General features: G+C 39.3%; 1 protein-coding gene across 4 annotated transcripts in view; it reads left to right on the top strand.

Moving 5' to 3' along the window:
• Positions 1-27572, top strand: part of EPHA6 (EPH receptor A6) — a 340304-nt gene that overhangs the window by 136294 nt on the left and 176438 nt on the right. The window lies entirely within an intron of this gene.

The raw sequence follows: 27572 nt of genomic DNA on the forward strand, positions 1-27572 counted from the left end.
AAATATTAGAGTATAAAGTGAAAAAATGCTGTCTATTTTAACCTACAGGAATGCAATAATTATTGTTCTCTGTTGTTCAGTAAATGGTGTATATAAAACAGGAGTAGTTATGCTGGTAGTATATTTTCTAATTTAGTTTTACAGTGGTACCTCGGGTTACATACGCTTCAGGTTAGATTCGCTTCAGGTTACAGTCTCCGCTAACCCAGAAATATTACCTCGGGTTAAGAACATTGCTTCAGGATGAGAACAGAAATCGCACGGCGGTGGGGCGGCAGCAGCGGGAGGCCCCATTAGCTAAAGTGGTACTTCAGGTTAAGAACAGTTTCAGGTTAAGAATGGACCTCTGGAACGAACGAAGTACTTAACCCGAGGTACCACTGTATTATATTTCTTATAAAGAACTGTGTATATAGAATGATGATGATAATAGTACTAATTTGTAAGTTTGTTATGATTTGTTTATTTGATTTCTATCCATTCTATTCAATCTAGAAGGATCTCCTAGGTGGCTCACACAAATCAATAATGTAAAATAATATGGGGGGGTGACAGATGTAACAGCTGGACCTCAGGTGAGGTGCTGAGCAATGGAAGTTGGATCATGTGTTGCTAGGATGTTCTGCTCCGTTGCTGGGTGCTCCTTTAAAAAAGTAGTATTTTTCTTGAAGACTAAGCATTTGTAAAGAGAGATAGCTTGCTATAGCAAGAAATGGGTGAGGATAGATCTGCTCTTTCCTGTGAGCTGGAATGGCTTATATCCTAATAAATATTTCATAACCATTTTGTGTGTCACAGTATCAGACTATAAGCACTGTTATTCCAGAAGACTGATGTTCTTTATAGGTTGTTTTAGTTATGCTAAAGAATACAACTTTAATGAAGTGAAAATGTGTGGGGGTTTTTGAGGGGGGAAAGTAGGGCAACTTCTGTCTTCTTATCTTCCTTCTTGATTTAATCAAGATGGTTAGTGAGTACTGAATATCGATGTATAGGAGTTTTCAGACTACCCTGACAAGACATTCTATTACAGTGGACACAAAAGTGACACAACGGATTTGAGAACTTGCTAACAGAAATATGGGCTGTGGGCAAGTTTTCAGTAGAAATAAAAAGGAAGTGTCAGATACTGTTTCTTTAGCTGACTTGTTATAGTAATATGTCCATCTTAATTTCTGTTCAGTCAGCTCCTGGTGGTTGTTCCTTAACCTGTACCTTTCCTTTGTGTCATCAAGTTTCTCTCCCTGACTGCTGCCCTAACCCTCTTCTGTGTTCCACATACATTTATACAGATAGGAACTTAATTAATTTACTTTTAATTTCTTAGTATTTTGCAACTGTTGTCTTGCAGAAGATTGACTTATGTCTTTTGTATAGTATTATTTGAAAATAGCCTGCGTTTACAGAACTGTAAGACTAGGGCCCCATCTGCACTTATACATTTAAAGCAGTGTCACACTTAGCTTCCCCCACTTCAAAAAATCCTGGGAACTGTAGTTTATTAATGGTGCTAAGAGTTGTTAGTAGACATCAAAGCTTCTCCCAAAGGTACAATTCCCAAACCTGGGAAGAGGTTTGAATGTTAAACCTCCCTGAGAATTGTAGCTCTGAGATCAGCTATTTCTATTCCATGTCAGGTTTCCATGCATTCCATATATTCCTTATGTGCAGGAAAAAATACAATATATATAGATATAGATATATAGATATATCCCCAGTTTATCTACTATGTATGCTTTTTTTCTTCTATTATTTACATTTCCCTCCTAAAGTATGCATTTTTGTGTGATTTTCTATGCATTTTTGTAAACCTTGTCCACATAATATATCATTTTTGTGCACATTTTAAACTGAAACTATACTGAAAAATTCAGAGAAGTGTGTAGTGCAATTGATAATTGCATTCCAATTCACATATAAGTCTGGAAAATGCAAATTAGGTCAGTTTGCTTTAAAATGGAGGCCAAAGGAAAATTCCCTTCATATCTAGGCTTCTTCGCAAGGGAGGGGAAGCAGGGAGGAATCTAGAGACTGGGTTATACTTCCGGGAACTGGTTTTTGTTCACTCACTATCCTTGAATAAAATACAAAAGGAAGAAGTTTGCCTGCTTAGTTACATATTAAAGATTACATCATTTTTTTCAGCAATTGGAAAGCAATGTTAAATCAGTTTTGGAACATATTCATACTGCATGAACATATATAATGCATATAAAAATAACAGAATGTCTTCCACTGCATAATTCTCCATGACAAAGCAGAGGACAAGTTGCTTGGAAACCTTTAAAATAAAAAAATAAACTTAATCCACTTAACTCCTCTTTGAATTGATTTTCAAAGGTTAACATGCCTATTACTTTAATTAAAGTCCTTCTCAGTTCATAAATTATGTGTCTGGCACTTCAGGGATGCCAGCAATTGTCAAGAAGTAAGGAAGGCCAAAGTGTCCTCCCGAAAGACCAAGGTTAATATGGTCTGAGGACAAAAAGTCTTCTGTCTCAGTGGGGTTATATCACAGCAATTTATATACAGTTGCTCACTGTATTAGCTGTATGTCTGAGTTTCTTAAAAGACTATTATACCTTTTTCTTTAAATCTGTAGGCTCATGGCATTGCAAGTTTCAACCCTGTATGATTATAAATATAATCATACATAATAGCTGTGGTTTTGAAATATTAGCCAGTCAAATTAAGTGGTAGTTTTCAATCATGATATTATTTCAGCTTTGAGAATAAGCCCATAAAATTTAGTAACACACCCAAAAAAGAAAGAAAGAAGAAATCTCGTCTTCCTGCTTGGCATTATAGGATTTATAGCATGTACACAACTAATAATCGCCCTTTAAATGTAGTGTTCTGTACCTGGGATTTTGTGTCTGTTACTCAATGCAGTCTGGAAACCTGAGACCCAAGTCTTTTGCTCACATGCATTCTGGGACCAATTAACTGTCCTGGTTATCTCAGTGGCCCTAATTATTATAACACTTGTCCTTCTCTTTTGGCCAAATTTGGGAGAAGATTTGAGGGTGTTAAGCTTTGCTTGCTTCAACTGCTGCTGCCTGTGTTTCATGGTGGTTGGTGGTGGTGGCAGTGTTCCTCATTGCAGGCTTCCAACAGCCATTGTTTTCTCCAGAAGTCTCTCCTGCATGATTCTTTATTGCAGTGTTACATTGGTGGCCAGCAGCTGCTGCCAATGGGTGGAGGGTTGGGGTTGTTGCTTCTGCTGCCACCAATAACTCTACCCCTAAAACGTTTGCCCCAATGTGTCTGCCATCAATGAAATGCCTCTTCATTCTTTGCCTCCTGCAAATGTGGCTTTGCAAATCAAGTGGGAATGTTTCACAACAGCTCTAGTAACATTTACTTAGTCCCTCTTTCCTGAGCACAGGAAAGGCTAGCAGAGACTAAGGAAGCACAGGGAGCTTCCAGACCAGCTGTTTATTGAGCATTCATCCTGATATGTTCATGCGGAGGTTATACAACATTACCAGCTAGTGGCTGTTATCCTGCACTTTTTAGTACAATTTTTGGTAGTTTTCCTGCCAGATTTTTTGTGCTCAGAATAGCGTTGAGATAATTGCACTAGACAGTGTGGGATAACAACCAAAATTTGTGTGAATAAACAGCCCACCTAAAAGCACCCTGAGACTTGATCTTGAACCATCATTTCACATAAATGTATCTTGGGGGGTATTGTGTTTTTTGTTATTGTCTTTTACACTCTGTGTTTTTATGTTGTAAACCACTCTGTGATCTTTGGGTGAAGGTTGTTTTATGAATTACATAAATATTAATAAGGTGTCACATATTTCTCTCCCTCCATTGTAGCAGAGGGCCTGGACTAACTATTCAGCTTCAACCTGAGGCTTTTGCAATATGTCAGGTTTTAATTTAGGAAATAAATAAATAGCTCTCTGTTTTCCACTGTAGTTTGCAACCCTTGCAGCTTCATTTTGTAAAAAGAACAAGAACAAAAAACAACTGCATACAACTAATTCTGACATGAAGTGTGGCTTACTCGGAGTCAGAGAGACACCATGACTTCCAGATGCATGACTTCCAGAAATCATGTCTTCTAGTTTTGAAATTAAGGAATGTTTCCCCTATTCCCATTCTGGAGTATGGTAGATCTTAGGTAAAGGCAAAGGACCCCTGACAGTGAAGTCCAGTCGCAAACGACTCTGGGGTTGCGCACTCATCTCGCTCTATAGGCGGAGGGAGCCGGTCTTTGTCCGCAGACAGCTTCTGGGTCATGTGGCCAGCAAGACTAAGCTGCTTCTGGTGAACCAGAGCAGTGCACGGAAATGCTGTTTACCTTCCCGCCAGAGCAGTACCTATTTATCTACTTGCTTTTTGACGTGCTTTCAAACTGCTAGGTTGGCAGGAGCAGGGACTGAACAACGGGAGCTCACCCCATCACAGGGATTCAAAGCACCAACCTTCTGATTGGCAAGCCCTAGGCTCTGTGGTTTAGACCACAGCACCACCTGCATCCCTATGGTAGATATTAGAGGAGCTTTATAGGGTATTTTTAAGAACATGGCATGATTGTAATATATGGGGGGGGGGTTGTTTTGTATATCTTGTTAACCACCTTAGAGGCTTTTAGTTAAAAGCTGAGATACCTGAGGCTTTTAGTAAAAAGTAAGAGTGCCCAAAAAGCTGTTGCTTTCAGAGTTAACTAATATTAACGGGTGCTTTATGGCAGAATCTGCTTATTATTTTCAAAATGCCAGCTCAAGGGAATCAAATACACCCACACATAGTTTTGTCCTTCAATACAATAGGTAACTGAAGCAATAATTAATGCTGCTACAGATACCGGTACTTGTTATTCAAACTGACTTGCTTTTAGAAGACTTACCTCATTAGGGTAACAGTGGTGATGCCTTATGCAGTGGTGTCAACTGTTAGAACTTTGGCTGTGATCTTGTCCCAGAAGTGCCAGAAGTTGTGTGATTTTATGTCTATACTGACATTTTTGGTTGTTTTAAACTTCCACCAAGAAAATCCAAACACTGTGCTGAATACATCATTTAAACATGTATTTTAATATGTGCACCTCATAATGTATTACAGTTTATGTTCTTGTGTATGTTCTTTTGACTAAGGATTGGGGCAAATAAAACTCAAGGGGAACACTTTGGATGTACATCTATGTATATACATAAAAATAAAGGTGCGAGAGTACAGTCATACCTCAGGTTACAGACGCTTCGGGTTGCGCAATTTCTGGTTGCGCACCACGCCAAACCCGGAAGTACCGGAACAGGTTACTTCTAGGTTTCTGCACTTGCACATGCGCAGAAGCGCTAAATTATGCTTTGCACATACACAAAAGCGCCAAATCGCGACCGGTGCATGCACAGACGCGGTGCTGCGGGTTGCGAACATGCTACCCGCATGGATCACGTTCGCAACCCAAGCATCCACTGTATTGTCAAGACTTAACTAATAAGAACACAGATTCCTTATTCCCTGATTGACACAGCTGTTTAACACTGTGATTGATAGATATTGCATACTTATGAGAAGAACTGCATAAGCAGCTGCTGCTTTTCTGTGACATCATCTGCACATTGCTGACCAAGTAATCAGCTTTTGAAACTAAGCAGCAGCTAGTCTCTTTGACAGTGGGAGCTGAATTTCAGAAATGACTGGCTGTTATTAAATTTGTTTTTAGAATTTACAGCTGGCAGTAGATGTCATTTTTGGGGTAAATCGTTAAAATGATGGCAGCATGATTAGCTTCCTAAATATATTTTAAAATTACAAGCAAACTTCTGACATTTACCATACCATATACTATATGATATGGTGAATAGCTGCACATTCGATAAAGAAAAGAGAACTAAGCTTACAGTGCAAGGGGTTTTGTTCTTAAGGATATATTCGAATTAGGAAATTAAACTTTCAGCATGATTTTTGTTTGAGCCACTTGTCTCCTATGAGACATTAACAGGGGCGGGGGATGCTTTGCTTTGGCAATGCTTTCTTAGGCAATTGCAGAACTCTCATATAAACATTTGCTTATAATATCTCTGAAAGGAGACATTTAGTGTCACCTCTTAAAGCCTGGATAGGCAGTGCAGCATTTCCTAGTCAGAATCCAGCCTTTGGCCATCTATGCATATTTTGATAACCCCACCTGGCAGTATATGTTTGTAAACTACAGAACAGGACAGCAGATACCATTTGTTTTAATAGGAGGGACAAACATAACTTTACATATTCATATGTTAATGCTTTTGCCTAAGAGGAAGTGGCAAGATAATTCGTATCATTTTTGCCTCCTGCTGCTCCAGGAGGGAAATCCAACCTATGTGCACGTTTGTGGCTCTTGCTTTCATTTCTGCTTCCTGCTGTGGCTGCTGTAAGACAGGCAAAGCAACAGCAGGGGGGCACGAAATAAAGGGGAAACATAGGGGGAAGGGGAAACACTGCAGCTACTGTTGTCATTTTGAATTTGACACATTCTGCAACCTCACAGTAGCTGAGGGGGAAATAGATTTCTTTCTGAACTTCCCAATTTAACTGCAGACAGAGAGAAGTGCCCACATTTATTGCTGAGAGAAATAATGAAAAAGCATTTCCTCTACTCTGGAGGGCTTGGGATTCATATTCTTAATAAAAAGATGTCAAGTGGGGCCTGGAAAGGTTGTCACTGATGTAACTTAAGATGTGGAATTAGGAGGAATGACCTTCTGACATGCATTCCCCTGTGATTGATGAGCAGAAGGAAACTTGTACACCCTCCTCGCTAAATATAACACAAGTAAGTCGTCTGACCTTCACCTATAAAGCTTTTTTTGCAAAAGCAAGAGGGGAAAGCATTAAGCATCAATAATAAGCCTGAAACCAGGTTTCTAATAGGGTAGTAGTTTTAACTCTTCTTTAAGGACTTCCTCTTGTCACATTACCTCTGGCTGCCAAATGTCCATCACATCTAATAGTCACAGCTTTATGATGGCATGATCTTACTTTGGGTTTTGACCTGGATTGGAGAATCATACCGTGCATATCATCTGCAACAGTTGAGATCCAGATCTGGCTTGTTCTGGTCATTTTGATTGTTTGGAAGTCCTCATGCTTTACACAGATACAAATATGAGTACTAGGGTTTCCACCCATTAACAAGTGTGATGGTCCCTTTCTCTCTCTTTCTGGCCATTTTCTGTATAATGAGTGAAATTTGTCAGTGACCTTTGTCTCAGCATAGGTTGAGGCAGTAAAAAAGGGGTCACCTGTGCCCAACTTAAAATATTTTGACAAATTTTTGATACTGGGAATGTTGCAAAAATGCACATTTCTACAGGAACAGCTTCCAAGTCACAGTCATGGTGGTAGGGTGAAGAACAGCATAGTACACATGCCTCCCCATCTCCCTGGTCCTTGGACCAAACCCCCCCCCCCACTCCTAAGCTAAACAATGCTGTTTTTAATTTTAAGCACACATAAGCACACAAATACAGTGACAGTGGGCGAAATGCCAGATTACATAGCTCACAGAACCAGACTTGCCTCAGTTTAGAGAAAGATAGTTATACTGGCCAGCACATGTTTCAAATCCTGTATAGACTCTGGTTGTTATTGATATATTGATAGTTATTATGAGGAAAATAAATATATGGGATATAAAAGGGAAAATCCATGGAAGATGCCACTCTCAAACTTCTTAATAAGCACAGTTTAATATTTTGTCGCAATATTAATTTATTTGTACTAGGTTATTAAGCAGAGCTCTTACATACAGTGGCAGAGCTTTATGCTCCGGCACCGGGGGGAAGAGAGCAGGTGGGGGCTGGGCTGCCGTGCGTCCCAGGGGCGTGCTGTGCTGCCCGCAGGGGCATAGTGCGCGTCCTGTAGTGCGCGTCCTGTAGTGCGCGTCCCATAGTGCCTGGGGGCATGGTGCCAGCACGGGCGGGGGAGCAGCCGCAATGGCACCCCACTGGGATCGCGCTGCCAGGGGCAGTGTGCTCCCCCCGCACTCCTCTTCCTCCGCCAGTACTTACATACTCAGTACAACACTGTTAGAAGAGGATGCTTTTTTCACCTCCATCAAGCCTGCACAATGCAGTCTGTGGTTTTACCTCCCATCAGGGTTTGACAGGAATATTATTCTAGTATTGCCAGAAGCAAATGGTGACCACAAAGGTGTGTTGTGAAATTTGCTGCAATATTGTAGAGGATGTGGCAGACCTGATGAAGTGTTTTTGGAAATGTTGTTTGAGCTGAGAGGTGCACTCAAGCACCTCTGGTGCTTCTGGTCTTGTGTGTTTAATTATTGTTTAATCAAAAGCATTTATATCCTGCCTTTCTGATTCAGGATTGAGAGATCCAAGGCGGCTAACACAATAAATTAAAAAAAGCAACTCAGTATAAAACATGAAAGAGGCAGGCTGGCATATTTTTTAAAAACCATGGAATAAGCAAAATAATAGCAGGGAAAAAAGAAAACCAGACATCATGAAAGAACAGGCTTGCAAAACTTAAAGTGTCTTCAGCTAGCAACAGTATGCCACCAGAGAGAGGGCAAGATTGATCTCCCAGAACTAAGAACTCCAGAGTCTGAGATTTTGGCACAAAAAATATTATCCTTTGGGTTCTTACCAGTTTCTCTTGAGAAGCAGATGGGACATACTAATCCCCACTTCACATAAAGGAGTTAGCAAGATCATAGGAAGCTGCCTTATACTGAGTCATACTATTGGTTCATATAGCTCTGTATTGTCTACCTTGATTGCTAGTGGTCCTCCAGTGACCAGTACTTTGAATTGTAGCTGAAACTGACAGCAAGTTCCTACAGCATAAAAGAAACTTTAGTTGGACTTTTCAGAGGCAGCCTGACAGAGTGCATTACACTAATCCAATCTTGATATAATTTTAAATTATGTGTGACTAATTGTGACCAGCTCTGCTTTATCCACACAAATGGGTGAAGCTGGCACCAGATGAAGTTAAACAAAAACACTCCTGGGCAGAGATAACAAAAAGATATTGCAGATTTGATTTTAACCCCATTCAGAATAGCTTTGAGTTCTTCTACTGCTAGCTCAACAGCCATACTGACCAGGGTCACTTCTCTCTACCTTACAGGAGTAGTTGGGTAAATGTGTTCATACAGTGGAGATTTCCTAGATGTTTCCACCACAATGGAATTCTCCCCCGAAGTTCTACAATATAAGTAAAAGATATACCATCCCTTAATACATTATACAGATCCCTTTATAGAAAAGCATGTCTCAAAAAGATGCATAGCCATGCTCTTCCACTGTCGAATGCTGTAACATACCTGGTGCAATCATTACATTTTTCAACTTATACCTCAAAGTAACCATTCACTGTCTGTTAGTAGTGACAGAAAGCATTAAAAGCTGAGAGATCCAATAAAATGGCATTTTCATTGAATCTGAAATCAGATATTGCTAAATGTGGGTGGGTGGGGGTTAAAAAAAACCCTGGATGCACCTGTCATGGGAAGGGTAATATTTTGTCTTGCTTGAAGCTGTGATTCAGAAACAGCAATGGGTTTTATTGTAGTCAATAACAGTTTCAACATCTCAACTTCCTTTCATCGTAGTATAGTAGCTGGAAGTTCTAGTACACTCCTTCGCTTTGTATAAACGAAAGTCCAGCCCAAAGAGCAGACTGCTGCTGGAATACTATATCTGTCTGCTGTCCAGTCTTCAAGAATGATGAGGAGATACTGAATATAGAATATTAAACACATCCACAAAATTTATAGCAAAATTTTAAATTATTTCTATTGCATAAGTGTCGGGGGGGGGGGTCCTTTTTCCTATTGTCAACAGTTCATCATTTGATAAAAACCTTTATTTTATATTCCCAGCACACATTTGTAGTACAAAACAAATTTGGTCACAGCGAATACTGAGAACTGGGAGCTAAATACTTTTCTTTCTTTTTTTAGATGGCCATAAAGCCATCTAAAATTGTTATTGTTGTTTCAAAAACAGCTTCACACTTATCACTGCTTATAATTTAAGAAGCTGATAGACTACTCTGTACTCTGACCAATGCACATTTCTTTATATGCTCTAATGGATTGATTGATTGATTGATTGATTGATTGGATTTCTATGCCGCTTTTCATTCAAATGAATCTCAAAGCGGCTTACAACCAATAAATAATCATAACATAATAAAACATAATAGCACATCACGAACACAGCATATATCATATAAAATATATAACAAATTATAAATAAAAAGCAATCTATTAAAAAAAACTTAACCAAACGGCAGACAAACATAAGACACACATTCAGCTTTGTGTTTTTAAACCTTAACTAGCTTGTTATGAAAAGTCCTATCAAGGTTGCTCCCTTACTGTTCTGAGGATTTATTACAGAGCACCACTAAACATCTTTTACCACTTCAAAGAGTGGAAGTTACTTACATTTCTATTGGACAAGCATCATATTAGTGACAGGTTTAACCCTGGAGTACTAAAACCTCCAGATCAGCAAAATGTTTCTTATACATATATGGGTCTGTACTCTTTTTATTAGCCACCTAGGTTTTGTCATTTTCTATTAGTATTGCATCACGTAAGTCCCCAAATGTTTTGGGTTGGCCTACAATTCCACTTGTCTTTGCAAGCTTTTAATGTATGCTTGCACTTTCAAGTTTGCTGCTTAAATGGAATATTAAATACCAAAAGTCCACATTCTTAGACAGATGTGTTAACATAGCAAACCTTTCATCTTCAAGGAGAGGGGTTAATCATTTGTCCTCTTATTTTCTTCACTATATGCATTTCTTGGGTACTGGCAACATGCATCCTTGTATCATCTTAAAACATTATGCCCAAGAGGCTGCTGTTTGATTTCTGACCTCACATTCCAAGTATTGAATTATAAGTAATAAAAGTCAGGTGTAGTATTAGCCAGGTCCCAAAGTAGAAGATACAATCATTATTAATATAGGTCTCATTATTCAGCTGGTGACAGTCTGGATTTCAAGACTCTGCAATTTACCTCTCATGTCTTTTAAATTAACTTGTGATGGAAAGGCACAGTTATATATCCTACTGGGGTGGGGTAAGAGGGCAGCGATAATCTTCAGAACAGCAAACAGAAGAAAATATCAAGAATTCACTACCTTACTTATTTATAGGAGCACACCAAATTTCCTGATGTATTTTGAGTACAACATGCCCTTCATCAGCAGCAATGGTCACTTCTTATTTGCTGAAAGGAAAAAAGGAACTCTTTAATTAGGATAAGTGATCATTGCCTTCATTGAATTTTGAATACATTGCACAATTTGGAGTGCCTTGGTAAAAAAAAATTAAAAATCTGTAAATAAATTATGCTGTAAATAAATTATGTAGACAGTGCCTGCAGCATAGTACCCATGTGGGTACCATACTTTAAAATAAACTATAGTTTAATATGAATGCTGCTTGAAAGTTCCCATGATGCTCTGTCTCTGCTTCCATTGTCTAGGGTGTAGTGTCACATGAAGCCAGACGCACAGTTTGTTTCCTTTTAACAAATCACGCATGGTAAACAAACAACAAACCTTGGTTACTGCTCATGGTTTGGTTGGAAGAAACAAGCTATGAGCTCTGGTCCAGACAAGCCAGACTCTAGCTTGTTCTGTCTGCAGTGCTGGGAAACAAGGAAAGAGCACTTGGGATAGTGTGGATTAGGATGCTCCTTGTTCTCATTAACCTACAGGTTGTTTTAAATTAAGTTATGCTACATGTTTTGCTGGGGAATTTAAGCTTCGCAAAATAGCTTGTAGTTTTCTGATTCCCTTTTCACTAAAATACCTGATTACTCAGTCCCACCATTGGTAAATATTTAAGGAAGGGGAAGGTTACTCATGCGGAAATGCTAGTAGGAAGTAGCAGACAAGGAGATGTGAATATGAAAGCAGCCTGCTGGGTCACACCAAAGGCACATCTAATCCAGCATTCTGCTTCCAGCCATGAGCATAGCCTACAAATAGGACATGGCTGCAGAAATGGGAGAATGCAGGTGCCTCTTTTAACACTATTTGCAATATATATATTTTTAATAATATATATCGTGTAATGCTTCCAGATGCATCTCAAGAACTTTAATTATTTCTGCTTTTAAAAACAATACATATAATAAGGCAGAGTTGAAAATCTGAAACCTAAACTAATCTTGCATCTGAGGGATTTGGAACGTCATACAAGAGTGCAAAAAGAATAACTAATTTTCACACTTCCAGATAACATTGTGAAGGGTTAACTTTTGCACCTCTTCCATGCTAAAATGTGCAAGTTCCTCATGCATTTGGAACTCACAAAATATGCAAAGAATCTCGTAGTTCTGCCTTTGTCCTATTTATTTTATAATTCCTAATTAATCTAATCTGTGGTTTTCTCACTGACATTGACTAAGTGTATACTGAGTATAAAAAAATTAGATCCTTCCAGGTTTTTAAGAAATTGCACTTTTCAATCTTGCTTTCTCACAAACAGTCCTTACGTACATTTCCTGAACTGAAAGGGTATGGAGCACATCTTAAATCCCCCGTCTTACACCTATGAAAAGCATGGTGGATGTTGCCTGTTTCAATCTGGGGCTGCTATAGCTATGGGAGAAGCAGTATCCTCTTGGAGTGTGAAAGCTGTGGGCCCTTCCATTGTATGCTCTGGTTGTATATTATCTGTAAATAAACCATATATCATAAAGGCACCACAGTCTCTGTTGTGCCTCATTTCCAAAGGAAACACAAACCCTGGGTAAGTGCCTGGAACCCCTGGAATCTTGCACCACTCATAGATTGGGGTGATGTATAAAAGTATATTAAAATATGCAGAGAATTGTCAGTGGAGGGGAGATCTGTTTGATGTCTTTTCCTTAAAACATTATATTTTTAAATATTAAGCCTTTTCCCTACACCTCCCTTGACCTCCTACCCTCCCGTTTTCGGGTTTCTTAATAAGATGTCTTGTTTGATGTCTTGATGTGGATAGAAATTAAAATCCTGGTTTAGTTGACATGTAATGGTAGTTGGTTGTAAAATAATAAAATCCAGGTTGTGTTTCATGTTCAACAGCTATAAGGCAGAGTTAAATAATACATTATCGGGTTAAATGTTAAAGGAAGCTTGAACTTGTTTATTGGATCGTGCTTTGCAGCTTTGCTGTAGAAGCACCTTCTGTCAGGATCTTGTCGTGTCAGCAGTGTGAATTTGTACAGTTTCTAATGCTTCATATTTCATTAAATTAACCAATCGATGGGCAAAGCGATCAATGGGTTCAGCAGCAGCTGGATTAATCACAGAAGGATAGGAAAGGTGCCAAATTTCATGCTGCCACTTAAATTGATTCTGCCAAGTTTCTCTTGCTGAAGAAGATTCAGCTGTGGAGCAAGTTACGTATTCTTATTTACAAACTGCTTCTGCAATTGGTCCCACATTTTCTCTTTGAGTATGCAGTTTACACAGGAGTGAAATAAAAGCTATGTACAAGTGCTAATAAATACCTGCTTCACAATTCCAAAGAGCACAAATACTGTACACACTTCCCATGTTCAGGGTGCGTGTGGCACCCCTGTTCAGGGTGCGTGTGGCACACTTCCCTTCTCATGTATGGTTATGGAAAATGTATGATTATTAGGACAATTTTGCATGATACATAGGGATAGTAGATTTGCAAGTGTACATTCAATTGAGACAAACAGACAGTACTGCTGTGCTGAGTGTACCTGTATAATATAAGCTGTTTTCAGATATTATAGTGAACTAAATTAATGCCATTGGGAGCAGAATTGTGTCAGCAGGCTGCTTCCCCAAACAATGCCCATTTATTATACATGCAGAGCTATCTGCAATCATTCTAAAATGCATGTTGGTTGGTGGAGAAAGCTAATATTGTGAGACTGCCCTTCTCCAATACTTGTGCATTCATTTAGCCTCTACAGTGGTACTTCTACTTACGGATGCGATCCGTTCCGGGGTGCCATCCGCACCCCAAAAAGGCCACAAGCAGAGCGCCGCTTCTGCGCATGCGCATGATACAATAGAGTGCTACTGCGCATGTGCAAAGCACGCAGAATGTTTCTGTGCGTGCACGCACAGTGAAACCCGGAAGTATACACTTTTTGGGTTTGCAACCCGAAAATCTGCAACATGAACCTTACGCAACTAGAGGTATGACTGTACAACATATGAAAAGGCCTGTGTGTGCTTTCACAAATCTGCTTATCACATTCATATTTTGCATTTTTAAAAATACACCTTAGAAAATCATAGGTGTTCACCTAAGAATAAAGTGCAGGCTTCCTCAAACTCAGCCCTCCAGATGTTTTTGGCCTACAACTCCCATGATCCCTAGCTAGCAGGACCAGTGGTCAGGGATGATGGGAATTGTAGTCTCAAAACATCTGAAGGGCAGAGTTTGAGGAAGCCTGATATAGTGCATGTAGAAACTATATATAGGCCCACCTGTTGGTGCATGAGCATCTACTCTTGGGTTTTAATTTCTTTCTGCAGCAGAGTTCCTTTTACAGAAAAGTTTTCCTGCATCTTTTACTTCTTTGCAGCAGCAGCAGCATTCCAGCTATCTCTTAGTGAAATTCCCATTACAGGAATAAACACCATTTGGTTCTGTTTCTCAGAGTCTTTATTATTTACAAAACTTTACACTGGTCATTAATAAAGAAAAGAAAAACAGATAAAGAAACATAATCATTTTCTCTTTTTAGCCATCCAGCCAGAGACCTAATTCTGACTCATTCACATTCTCATTTATACTGACTCAGACTTAGTTGATCGCATACCCTGATAAGGACACCTGTTGCTGGAGAGTCCCCTAATTTCACTTTATGCACAACTCAGGACAATTCAACAAGTCTTGACAATTCAATAACTATACATCCTACTTTAACTGAACAAGCTCTCTGTACATCCTTGGTTGATCTGATATATAACATTCCTGATTTGTGCCAGAAAACCTCATAAGATTTATATAATAGAGACAGGAAAATAAGCTTCCATAAATATCCTCAAGCATGTTCTATGTCAGTTTCCATTTCTTCCTGAGAGCCAGTGTGGTGTAGTGGTTAAGAGCGGTAGTCTTGTAATCTGGGGAACTGGGTTTGATTCCCCGCTCCTCCACATGCAGCTGCTGGGTGACCTTGGGCCAGTCACACTTCTTTGAAGTCTCTCAGCCCCACTCACCTCACAGAGTGTTTGTTGTGGGGGAGGAAGGGAAAGGAGAATGTTAGCCGCTTTGAGACTCCTTAAAGGGAGTGAAAGGCGGGATATCAAATCCAAACTCTTCTTCTTCTTCTTCTTCCTCATGGTAATGGGGCCATAGTGAAATTCCCTCTGCCCATGTGCATGTGCACAGTTCCTGGCTACAGGATCTTGACTACTGGATTGCATGATAATGTTTTTCATTGTAGACTGTGTAGTTGATTATTTTACATGAAAGTAGAAATGCTGAGTGACGTAAGTCACATTTTTACAAGTGTTAATCCCACATCCGGGAATCTTAACTACAAATGTGCATTTTAAATTATGGTTCCAACTTTTATGGTTCTAAATTTTCTCCCATAATTATGTATATCACGTGTAAATTCTCAATGCAATAAACTGTATTCAACAATGGAAGCAAATCTCATCTGTGAGGAAGATATCGCTGATATGAAGGAAGTACCAAAGCAGTTCAAGTCCTATTCTAATGTGATCTGGAATGTTCCACCATTCATCATAATTTAGTTTCTTTATCAGTTTTTTCCAGTCTCCTTTGCAGCTTGTGCATAGTTTCCTTTTTCTAATTCTAAAAGGACAGCTGATTAGACATGCCTCAGCTGGATGCCAAGAAGGACTTTCTGCCAACAGCAGAGAGGATTTTTTGCTTAGGATACATCATCTTTCCCAGTATTGTTCTTTAGCTTAGGACAGTGATGGCACCCACTGTAGCATACGACAACCTTTTCTCACATCACACTCCAGGTATCTTTTCCAGCAAGCTTCTGGTTCCATAATTTACATTCTGCATCCCATAATTTGTTATGATACTGAGTAACAGTTTGTTGTTGTAGAAGGGACCAAGAAAGAGCCTAACTGTGTCTACTCAGAAGCTAGTCCTGTTGAATTCAATGGATATTACTCCCAGGAAACTGGAGTTAGGATTGCAGCCTTAGTTTCATTAATGCATTCATCTCCTGTAGCTGGCTCTCCATAATGTCTAAAACTGCTTAGTGGTGTTTAACCTCCTGGCACAGATTTAAAAATTAATCCTCATTATTTTAAGCATTCTTCTAGGATGCAATAAAAGTGACTGAATTATATATATACAAATTTTCAGAGCACTGTCCCACATCAATGCTGATTATTGATATTTAAAAGGTTATGTGTAGCCCAAATGAAGTATTTCTCAGTAAAAAATTAGATTTCTCATATCTCAGGCATTACTATATTACATTTTGTCAATTATAAAGCAATATAACATTTTTGCAATGAAAACACACAGCCGTGGAGAATAATTGGTCTTCATCACTAGAGGGATCAAGAAGGCAGAACCGTCTGTAGTTCTGCAGAAGGGTGAAGAGATTATTGTTTTGATTTTGTTTTGTTCTCTCTCATTACTAGCAACAATGAGAACCCTTCTGCATTACATGCTCAATGGCGTCTCAGTGGAATGGAAGATGGCAAGTGAAAAATGGATCCCAATCAAATAAAGCAACTTCTAATGTGCTTAGTATTAAACTGCTGTTCTGGGAGTCCTTTGTCCCTGGAGTTGTTTCTAGGCCTGCCAGTCAGCAGGTTTCAGAGTTCTCTTGAGGACCTGGTGTTTCTGGTCTGGCAGCAGCCAAGTGAAACTGCTGCCAGATACGATGCCACACTGAAGCAGAACTAATTTCATAGTTTATCAGTAACAAAATATAAAGCATAAACCACATTAACAAAAAGCTACAGAATCATCCATCAAGGAGTCATTTCAGGTCCTTGCCTGTGGATAAAGAATTATTTCAGTGTGTGAGCAAGTATTTTTCTCTCCCAGTTCCTATTTTATTATCAGATTAGAGAGTCTTTGTGACTGAACTGTTGGGTGAGAAAGTACAAGATGGTTTGCTCTTTTGTTTGGATTCCTTGTCTTGTCTTGCCTTGCCTTGGCAGAGCTTGATAGAATATCTGTGTTGAGAATCACCTAAGCATGAGTTGCAATATACCATGTATGGCATCAATACCAAATACCATGCAAATATTTGTACAAAGCAAACCACCATATTATCCTCTATTTTGCCATTTTCACAATTTGCTTTACTTATGTGAACTGATGTGGCGCTGTGGGTTAAACCACAGAGCCTAGGACTTGGCGATGAGAAGGTCAGCGATTCAAATCCCCACGACAGGGTGAGTTCCCGTTGCTCGGTACCTGCTCATGCCAACCTAGCAGTTCGAAAGCAGGTCAAAGTGCAAGTAGATAAATAGGTACCACTCTGGCGGGAAGGTGAACGGCATTTCCGTGCGCTGCTGTGGTTCACCAGAAGTGGCTCAGTCATGCTGGCCACATGACCCGGAAGCTGTACGCTGGCTCCCTCGGGCAGTAAAGCAAGAAGAGCGCCGCAACCCCAGAGTCGTTCGTGACTGGACCTAATGGTCAAGGGTCCCTTTACCTTTACTAACACAGCAAGGCTATAGAAGTGTTTAGGTAGCGTACTTTAGTGAGTTTTTGACAATTATTTGTACAAAGTCTGCTAGAAATCATATTCACTATGTCCAAACCAATGGTTATTCCCACTAGTTCACTTGATTGTCACTTTCCTTCTTAGGAATATTTAATTTTATTCTATTCTAGTATGGCATTGACATGCTTTTCAGTGTACTCAATGAGTTTGCATACTGCAGTCATTGGGGTTATTGTGGTAACTTGCTGGGGATCATTTGTGTGAATGAGAACATGACCATCTTGCTAAGGCAGCAGTCCTTTCCAAGCTTTCTTGGAAGGAAACTGAAGACTTTTTATAATTTTTATAATGGAATGTTTTTAGAATGTTTGATTATTTGATTGTTTGATTATTTAATTGTTGTTAGCCGCCCTGAGCCCGGCTTCGGCTGGGGAGGGCGGGATATAAATAAAATTTATTATTATTATTATAAGACTTCACACTCACCACAAAGATGCTTGCCTAAAATGTATGAGCAGCATTTATGGATAGGAAAAAAGCCATGTGTCTTCTATTCATCACTACTTCATTTGTCGTCTACTACTACTACTCCATAAAGATTCTGCAAATAGAATAGATAGATGGCACTTTTTGGAGAGAGAGATATGTTTATCCACTAATATTATTTTCAATCTTACGATTAAAATAAAACCAGAAATGTAACTGTTCATGTAATACAAGTTGAAGTTTAGATACTAACAACCCAGGATAATAATGACTAGATGGACTGCATCCACCCTGAATTACTCCCCTGCTCTGAAACAAGTCTCACTGGGTTAAGGTTCTTTGTTTTATCAAGCAACTAAATTCCTCTGCATTTTACATTTTATATGTTAGGTTGTAGCAACCATGAACTACTTTAGTTTTATTGGGATGGAACTAAGGAGAGTTTCATACAACAGATTGAGACTATAATTTGGGCATGATCCAAGAGGGAGGTGTATGGAACTCGCTGGGAACAAAAGGGAATCCTGAAGTCAGATTAAGGAATGCTAGCTAATTCAAAGTAATTCATCAAGTGGGATATATTGTATAGAGTCTACACCTTAGCGTCACATAGGAATTAATGCTGAGAGGCCAAGCCAATGAGCATGGCAGTACTGAGGCTGGAACAGGAGCAAATAAAAACAGCGATGGATTGGAGTTACAACAAAATCCTTGGCAGGAAATTGGTAGGCTTGTACCCAGTAGAGCAAGGCTACAAAGCACTGCATGTATAATTAGTTTATTGCACAGGTGGGAGCTGCAGGCAGGAAGAGGGAAAGATAAAGGGGGAAAGGTGAAATTCAGCCCGTTACACACAAGATGACAAAGAGAAAGCTAAGTGGACCTAGAAACAATAGTGGCTAAAAGGGAAAATTGGTGCTTAAACAAGTTTCACACTTGGTTCCAAGAAGGTCCTGTTAGAACCATAAGAACATATGAAACTGCCTTATGCTGACTCAGATCATTGGTCCATCTGTTAGTATTGTCTACTATGACAGTTGGTGCTTCTGGATTTCAGGCAAGGCTGTATCTTTGGGGTTGGGTGAGTCTATCAATTTCCACATTTCTACATAAGTATGTGATTTATTTAATTTTTTTTAAGTCATCATGAGCATTCATCAGTATCTTAGTTTGGATTTGTCTGTATTATGCACATTTTTTTGTATGCAGATTCCCCTAATACAGTATACACTTTTCTGCAAAGCAATATTCCTTAATAAAATTCCTTTTTGGATGTTACGTTCATGAATATGTGTGTTTTCATGCACACTAGTATAAGCATCTTTGTACACATTAAAGGGTAAAGGGGACCCCTGACCATTAGGTCCAGTCGTGGCTGACTCTGGAGTTGCGGTGCTCATCTCGCTTTACTGGCCAAGGGAGCCAGCGTACAGCTTCCGGGTCATGTGGCCAGCATGACTAAACAGCTTCTGGCGAACCAGAGCAGCGCACGGAAATGCCGTTTACCTTCCCGCTGGAGAGGTACCTATTTATCTACTTGCACTTTGACGTGCTTTTGAACTGCTAGGTGGGCAGGAGCAGGGACTGAGCAACAGGAGCTCACCCCGTCGTGGGGATTCAAACCGCCAACATTCTGATCGGCAAGCCCTAGGCTCTGTGGTTTAACCCTCAGCGCCACCCGCGTCCCTTGTACACATTACCTGACTGGAAAACTGTACTACAAAATTCAGAGAAGTGCAACTTCAATTTGAATATTGTTTTGGAATGTGTGAATTAGGTAGGTTTGCCTTTAAATGTAAACAAAATAAATTTCCCACTCCATACCTATCCCAGTCCTACCTGAAGATGCTGGGAATTGAACTGGAGACCTTCTGCATGTAAAGCAGATGAGCTGATGCCCTTTTGAGCCTTTCTGCTTTCTGCTTTATAGGTGGCCTAGCAGGAGAATAATGTTTAAAGATACTTTAATACAAAATTATTTGTTGCAATCCAATTAACATTCTACTTTTATCTGGCGCAATTTCATTTCTGGCCTCCTATTTAATATGTGAATTGGCATATTCCAGCGTACAGAAGAGCTTTACACGCCATAAAATCACTTGTAAATGAATTGAACTGGATAATTAATAGAAGTTCTATTTAATATATCTCAGAAAGCTTACCAACCTAGAAAGAAATGCCACCTAATGATGTATTATTTATTAAAACTGACATTTGATTTATTGGTATTGACGACTGATGCTGAGTTTCGCTCTGTCAGCTTAAGAATTTGTACATAGATTTTTTCTGAGGTAAGCAACAGATGCAAAGATTGCATGAACACAGGATTTGTAGATTAGGTGCAATAATTGGCTAGTGTAGCTCTGCATTAATCACTGCTGATATATGAAGCTGATATTCATTGCTGATTCATATGCTCATGTAGAATAAAATATTCAATTTTTGTCACACTTGACATGTTATCAAATACACATTTTCCAGTAAAGAAATTTAGTCTGCAGAAATTTGGTCTGAAATCCTGTGTAAACTTTCCTCTGAGTAAGTTCCACAGAATATAGTGGGACTTACAAGTGAACAACCATAGAACTGCACTGTTAACTTTTAAAAAAATGTATGTGAAGTAACTTGTAGTTTCTTGTTAGAAATTGGGCTATGTGAAATGGCATCTCAGAATTATCCCCCTTGTTTGTGAAATGAGGATTTTTTGGGCAGCAGTGGAATCATTTAATTGATTTTTTCCAGGAACAGAATAAACATTCCAACAGTTTCTTGGTTGTACATGTCACCATTTGTAGTTATACAGCTTCTTTCCTTTTTACAAAGATAAGTTATATATTTGTTTGTTATTGCTGCTGTAAGTGCCTACAACAGCAGTTGCACTAACATCCCAGCCAGCATTTTGCATCCTCCAGATGTAGGATTATTCTAGGGTGTGGGGAGAATGACTGCCACCAAACACAAAAATGGTGGGTAATTTTAGGAAAAAATACTTCAAAATGGCTGTCTTATAGAAAAAAGAGAAAATATATTTTTTCTTATTTAAAAAAATCTCAGAAACATTTTTTCCACATCTCAGTTATCCTGCATTTGATTCCATCTGAATTCCCAATGAAGTAGAGGGTGAGGGCTATGACAAATCAGTTAGGACAGACTTGTACTTAGGAGTAATCTAATACAAGACAGACCTAGAAGACATAATGACAGGACATTTGTTGGTTCTTATGGTTCTCAGGTGAAACTTTAGAAATATATTATCAGCAGTATTGTTGTTGTTTTTCAGAGGGTACCCAAGGGTACGCAGTACCGGCATCTCTTTTTTTGTCGTTGTTAAAAAGTCTGGCACTTCCTTGTGAGTACCATAACCTGTTTTTCTAGGGGGGGTGGAGCACTGATTATCAGTAAGCTACAGCCCATTTTGTACAATGACAGGTTTCTTCTCACAGGCCTTGGGTGGAAGATCTGAATTTGCTTAAAGACAGCCCACTTCTTAACTTAAAATAGTTTTTCACCAGCAGTAGCAAGCAGCATGGTGAGGCACCACTACTTACTTGACTTCTGGTCAATTGCATTGCTTCTGCTTATGGGGAGACAGGGAGGGTAAGGTGGCGTGGCAGCAAAGTTGGCATGGTGCATATGCACTGATGGAATCAATCTGGCACTTCGGCCACCTCTCCCTTCCCCTTCTACCTCCTGGAAAGCAGCAGCAGTGAAACCAACCAGGAGTCAGGTGGCCAGCAGCATCCCACCACAATGTGTACTACTGCTCATCAACAACAACTGGCCATACAACAGAGGTATGGGTGCAGGGACCAGCCACTGATGCAGACCCAGACATCTTTTTTTATCTCTGTGCCTACTCTGGCAATACTGTTACTGAATTAATTGTTGTTGTTGTTATATATATTTATATTCCGTCCTTTCCCTTGATGGAATTCAAGGTTGCTTACAGACAGAAACCTGAACTCAGTAATGTAATCCACTAAAATGGGACTAGGAAACAAGTAAACAGGGCTATGCTAGTTTTGTTCTCATCACTTGAACTTGCAGGAAAGGGCATTTTGCAGATTTTGTTGTCGTTGTATTCAAGCTGGTTTTTCAAATGAAGGCAAAGTGTTCTGGCATTCATCAAACGAAGTAACTGATCACATACTGTATTTAGAGGGTAAAGTTTTGTGCTTGCAGTGTGCTTCCAAAGTTTAATTTATCATTAAGAAGCCCTGATGTTCGTTTACAAATAAAGTGAAAGAGTGGCCTTTTATTTATCTTTTGGTCTTTGAAATTTCTTTAATTTGTTTATCAGAATTAGCGGGCTAATGAGCTGAGGTAGTGAAATTAAATTATAAGTAGATATGGGAATACAGGTCTATTTTGATACTTTATAGTGAATTTCTTTGCAGCTAATATGCACATTCAGTTTAATTCAGATGGTATGGGGAAAGACAGCAAAATGTACCCCTCTGTTTTTAAGTTATATCAATTCTTCTTCAGGAAAAACCATGGGAGCCAATTCTTAATATAGATTGTCTTTTTAAGATAATAATACAGAATAAAACTTTAGAAATAGATATGTGGCCTAAACGTTTTATCCTGGCCTCTAGACTTTTTTCCAATTGCAGTATCAGAGTAATATCCAACTAAGTCATACTCAGAGCTGACCCATTGAAATTGATGTACTTAAGTTGTTTAAGTCCATTTATTTTAATGAGTTTGTTCTGAGTATATCTGACATTGGATATCACCCTTAGGGCACCTCCAAAACATCATTCTTATTCCATATTCATTATCAATTCTTCTCATGCTGATGGTATTAAGGTGGTCATACCCAATCCTGCTTACAATACTATTTGCACGTGCAAATATTTTGGGGTGGTCATACTGCTTCATTTCTAATCAGTGCATATCCTGTAACTTCCTGCTGAAATCCTGTAACTTTTCATACCACAAATGTTCAAGGTGAGGGGTGTACAACTTTTGTTTCACTATAGCCCCTCCAGACTGCCATAAAGTGGTAGGTAGGATTGAGGAAGCATTACAGAACAACTAATAAAGCAGAATACATCCACCGCTAATGAACTATAATTGTATCAAAAACATGTTCCAGAACACACTTACAATAAAATACCAGTCTGGAGGGGCCCTCTATCTTCTTCTTTTTAACACTCAACAATCATTATGGATTTTCTCTTTAAGTTAATAGGTGTATTTCATTATTACCTTGGCCTCATGAGAGGTGTTTGAGTTAGAAACAACTTCTGCTGTAGGGTTCAAGTGGTACTTAGATTCAGATGGTTTCAGAATGCTGTCAATTCTAGATATGTAATCTTCAGAAATAAAATAAGAATTGCAACTCATGGGAACAAGTGAAAGCACAGTTCAGCTTCTTTTTAAATCTTTTAAGTTCAGGACTGACTAAAAGAAGATAAATAAGAAGTTATCATCTTAAAAGCTTATCTTAGGCATAAAACTATAAAAAGTACGTTAGAACAATTTTAGATAAAGCTAGAAACATAAAAGCCTTAAAAGACGGCAATCTGAAATGAATGAAATTGAACAAAATTTTAGCACAGCAGGACAGAGAACTATTGATAGGATTACGGGGGTGGGGGTGGAATTAGAAAAAGAGTGAGAGAGAAAAATCATGTCTTCAGATCATAATATGTATGTATGTATGTATTTATTTATTTATTTTATTTACATTATTTACAGCTTGTCTTATATGTATATATGCATATATATATATATATATATATATATATATATATATATGCGCAGTAAAGTAATGGAAAGTCTTGGGAATTGCCAGAAACTCATGAAGGTTGCTTCAGGTTGCCTATTAAGAACCATCCTTATCTGCTGTCTCACACATTTTTGCCAAATGTGACCAAATTAACCTGTTGAAATACAAACACACACACACACCTACTTGTTCCTCCTTACCCATCTAGACAGTGCAGAGAAGGTGAAAAAACTGGGCAAAACAGAGGGTGGAAAGGTAGGTGGGCTCCAGAAGCAGAAAGAAGCCAAGGTCAGGGTCAACTGAACTTAAATAGCTTCTTAAGCCCTGCTCACTGCCCCAGTATGGCATGTATCTTCACACTGATTTCATGCCAGCCTTGCCTCCTTCTAGCCCAGTCCCAATTCTGTCCCAGCCTGCAGTCTGCTGGCAAGGGTAGAGGCACAACTTTCTTATGTTCCATTTTATTTTACAGATTTTGCAAGTCAAGTTTGCAAAGCTCCCATGAACAGCAGCAACCTGCTCTAACATTATATCTTGCACATTACTGTACTAGGCAATGCAATATTTAATTTACCCTATCACTGGGTAAGACATGATATAGCACTAATGGGTACATCTAAGTGGGGTCACATTATATGCTAGCAATTTACAAATTTAATCAAGCACTGATTAGTTATCTGGCTATTAATATATCAAGTAAAATGTTTTACTTTCTACTTTCTAGCAAGGATTTATATTAGAATGCCTCCATACACACAAATCTCCATCCACCTTGTACAAGCAAATTATGTGCTCTAGAGCTTGTTTTTAAGTGCAGACACATTCCAGTTTTGAATCTCTGCTATTTGGGACCTCTGGTTATTAAAGGAAAGTTTCAGTGTTCCAGAAAGTTCATTACATGTTCATACAAAACAAATTGTATGAACATGTACTGTAACAGTATCTCTGCCATGACTTCATCTATTAAAGGTGCAGTAGTGAGTCCAAAGGAGTTTTATCCATATACAGTATATTGGGCTGCATCCAATGCTTGCACAACAGACTCCTCCCTCCTCTCCATCCCCATGCAGCCCCCCAGCCTTACTCCCATTCTTCAAAATCTGCTCCAGGGGATTGGGAGACTCTCCAGAAAAGATTGTTGGCATCCCTGGGAAGAGGAGAGGAAGGGGAAATCCACTCATGCATCATTGGATGCAACTGCCCTGTGATCTTTGGCTGAAGGGCAGTATATGAATTTACAGTAAGGAATCATAATAATAATTATCATCATCATAAATCAATAGTAACTCTGTCTTATAATGGCAAATGGGTCTCCGACAAAATATTGTAGTGTACAGTGCTTCTCTTCTTGCTGGATACGCCATTCGTCCTCTCTAGCAGTCAACTTTCCATGCCAGTGAACCTGTACAATCCTCCACATTACTGTTTGTTTGTTTAACTGTGGCAAACTTAGGGTTTCCTCAAAGCCTGCTTATAAACCCCTCATGTCTGTAGATGGTGTCATTTTGACTGTATACCTAAATTATGGGAACAAAGGAAATCAGTCCATTGGTCCATCTAGCATTCTCCGTGCTGGCTGGCAGCAGGTCTACAGGAGCAGCAATCCCACAATAAACACCAGTCTGGAAATACCAGCTGTTATTTCATGCAACTGGATCACAACTGTTTGACCCCCCTAAAAAAAGCTCAACAACTCTGGAGATCCTTGCCATATAGGAATAAAGAAAGAAGAATTAAATAAGCATACCACATGAGGAACAATTCTAAGCTTGTTTGTCCATAGCAATTTTGCATCTGTATTAAACAGAATGCTCCTCATAGCAGTTATATGTAGGATTTCATCCTTATGATAGGATCCAGTTCACCATTTTCTATCCCATTAAATCAAAGGGACTTGACTGTGCTTTATGCTTGATTGTCCCTTCTCTATCGACTAGAAACTGTGGGTATTTTATAAGGGGAAAAAAGTTGCACTTTCCTGTACTCTTGAACAGTTTTGGAAGATTACTTTGTCAAATGTAAGGGGGGCAGAAGTCAAAGTGTACAGTAAATAACTAGAATCCAGTTTGGCATTTTCTCTGACCTTTTCTATGACAAATGCATCCAAGGTTATTTTAAGCAATCTAATTGCATCTCTGAGGTGTTTTTTAAAATCCTGTTTCCAGCATAACTGTGGAGCACATCACCATGACCAAAAATGAAAAATAAAAGTACAGTTTTCAACAAATAATTTCATTATAAGATAATAAAGACAAGATTGAGAAAGTCCAGAAAAAGTTGCGATTGACTTTTTTTGGGGGGGGGGGATAGTGGTAAACAGACTCAATGTTAGAAACTCTTCTAAAATAATTCATTCTGGTCAAAGTTAAGCACTTCTCTTATGGGTTCCATTTATTTCATTGGAAAGAGATTACAATGATTTCAATATATAAGATTTACCGGTCATTACACAGTGCTGCCTGTGAGCAATGCAACAAGTTACATAGGGTTGAAGAAGAAGAAGAAGAAGAAGAGGAGGAGGAGGAGGAGAAGTTTGGACTTGATAGCCCACCTTTCACTCCCCTTAAGGAGTCTCAAAGCGGCTAACAATCTCCTTTCCCTTCCTCTCCCACAACAAACACTCTGTGAGGTGAGTGAGGCTGAGAGACTTCAGAGAAGTGTGACTAGCCCAAAGTCACCCAGCAGCTGCATGTGGAGGAGTGGGGAAGTGAAACCAGTTCGCCAGATTACAAATCCACCGCTCTTAACCACTACACCATGCTGGTTTATCCTTTAGTGAACATATTTAAATGACCACTAGACCATAGTGCAATAATCATATTACAGTTTGTGTAAACTTGGTGTAATTTGAAGGTGATATACAACACGCTAAAACAATGAAAAACAGGTTTAAAGCAATACAAATGAACAATCGAGGCAGAAACTTTCTTTCATCCAGCTAGAAAAGCTTGTCAACAAAAAATATCCTCAAAGTACAGATAGCCCTGCTCCAGGTTGCTGTAGAGCTTGTTTTATTATAGGAACTTCAAGTAGACTCTCCCACAGAACTCAGTGACCTACTGAGTATATAAGGCTAATGCAATCTCTCAAGTAATCTGGTCCCAAGTTGTATAGGGCCATTATATGTTAGCACCTAAACCTTAAACTTGGCCTAGTAATAGACTGCCAGCCAGCACAGATCCCGCATTAACAAGCTGCAGGTAGTTTACCCCCTTAAGCAACCCTGCCACTGAAGCTGATTGTAATAGCAATCAATAGGGTAAAAGGTAAAGGGACCCCTGACCATTAGGTCAAGTCACAGCGGACTCTGGGGTTGCAGCGCTCATCTCACTTTATTGGCTGAGGGAGCCGGTGTACAGCTTCCAGGTCATGTGGCCAGCATGACTAAGCCGCTTCTGGTGAACCAGAGCAGTGCACGGAAACACCATTTACCTTCCCGCTGGAGAGGTACCTATTTATCTACTTGCACTTTGACGTGCTTTTGAACTGCTAGGTTGGCAGGAGCAGGGACCAAGCAACAGGAGCTCACCCCGTTGCGGGGATTCAAACTGCCGACCTTCTGATCGGCAAGTCCTAGGCTCTGTGGTTTAACCCACAATACCACCCTTCATCAATAGGGTAGTGGTGATTAATTGCTTTCCTACCTTATGTGTGTGGGGGGGGTGCAAAATGAAGGGGTACAGGGTTGTTGCTTCTGCTGTAAA

The sequence above is a fragment of the Podarcis tiliguerta genome (genome assembly GCF_965153285.1).
Source record: "Podarcis tiliguerta genome assembly, chromosome: 4".
NCBI classification, from domain to species: domain Eukaryota; kingdom Metazoa; phylum Chordata; class Lepidosauria; order Squamata; family Lacertidae; genus Podarcis; species Podarcis tiliguerta.